Below are 1,906 nucleotides of genomic sequence, written 5' to 3' on the forward strand. Positions count from 1 at the left end.
TCTTTTAAAAGCGTCATTCTTTCCTAAATGTTTGTCCTGGAAGGGTTTCTTTTATACTATCTGACTAAATACACATGCAATTGAGGCCTTCCTTCAGAGCTCAAGATTCACCCAATCCTTCCCACAGCTTTGGTTGTGGTGCCGAAGCCACCCTCCTGGGTGCAGTCCAAGTAGGAATTCTTTCACAAAAGGGTCTGCATGGTCATTATAATAAAATCAAGTGTATATCGTTGTGTGTGAGTGTGTGTGTGTGTGTGTGTGTGTGTGTGTGTGTGTGTGTTGCTAGGAAAGGGGCAGGAAGGAGGATGCAGAGTGAGTCATTGAGATGGAGTGTTCAAGGGAGTACAGAAAACGAATATAAAATATTTATATGTTTTAAAAATATTGTTAATGAATTTCATCAGGTCCTGATTCTAACTAGTTGGAAAAATGAACCCCTGGAACATCTTGCTAAAACTCATCCCTTGACCCTGATTCCATAGCCGTCATTGCCCTGTCTCCTCACCTTCTCAGTCGAGCTCCTGAAAGGTGGAGGCTCCCTCTTACCATGCCTCAGTTATCATTATTGGCTGTACATATAGAAATCAGTCTTCTCCTCCACTTATTTCACTGCAGCGATGGTGACTAAGTTCACCACGCACCTGCCAACTGTGAAAACCAACTGTAGTTCGTTCATTCCTGAGTCAAGTTACTACACTCGATACAGTGGACCACTCACTCTTCACTGGAACTCTGCCCAACTTCTCTGTCATGGCAGCTCTCTGCTTTGGTTCCTCTTCTCTGTGCCTTTGTGGGCTCACTGTGGGCTCATGCTGCCAGCCCTGAAGTTGTAAGAATATCTTCCTGGGGTTCTTCTCTTGACCCCGCGCTCTTCTCACTTTCCAGGCTCTCTCTAAGTAACGTGAACAACTCCTTGGTATCTTCATCTATATGTATCATTGTGACCCCTGCCTCCAGCAGCCCCCACTCATACCTCCTCCTATCTATGGATCTATACTGGAGAGTTCTCACAGCAACCAGAAGTCCAACACATCAAAAACGGAGGTGGTCATCCTGCCGCTTCCCTCTCCTGCTTCCTTCATCCAACTGTTGTTTCCATATATTTCACATCAGCCAAAGTCATGGTCTTCTACTCTCAGAGGCACCATAAAGCAATGAGTCAAATTTCACATCACTTTTTTCCCTCACTCCATGTCCAATGTCAGCAAGTTCTGTTGATTTTGCCTTTTAAATAATTCTCCAGTTTGCCCCTTTATTTGCTAACTCTTAGCACAGCTGCAATTTACACTTAGGGCAGAGCTGCAGACGGGGGTTTCTGGACACAACCATCCACAGCTCTCGTAACTTTCTAGTGTCCAAGGAAACAGGACCCTGGGTCCACTTCTGTGCAGGATCTGATGTTGACCTTTTTACACAGAGCCCTACTTTGCTTTGAGCCTATCAACACTCTGCCTTATTTAATATTCACCTCAACTCCACCCTTACCCCAAATTCTATAACTTTTCCTTTGTTTGGTGAGATGCTCCATGGGGTGTGGTCTGTCTTATTGCAATGAATCAACAAACCTAATTTTGTGAGCAATGTACCGAACACTTGCCATGAGCCAGACACTGCTCTAGAAACTGCAAACACAACAGTGCATGCTATAGTCTCTTAAAATAATTCTGTATATGTTTATTTATTCCTCCCTCTAGACTGCCTTCTTGTACAGAGAAACATATGTGTAGAGAAATGTCTGAAATAATGTTTACCAGATACTATAAGCATAAAAATTGAGGTGATTTGTGGCTTGCTTCTTTGCTTGAGTTTTTAATATAATAAACATGTCTTATTTTAATTATTTAAAAAAAAAAAAAAAACTCCTCTAAATATATATATTTTTTTTCAAAGAAACAGTTAAAGAGAA

Source organism: Rhinolophus sinicus, chromosome 5 (assembly GCF_057876585.1).
Source record: "Rhinolophus sinicus isolate RSI-liver-muscle chromosome 5, RSI-T2T, whole genome shotgun sequence".
Taxonomy (NCBI): Eukaryota; Metazoa; Chordata; class Mammalia; order Chiroptera; family Rhinolophidae; genus Rhinolophus; species Rhinolophus sinicus.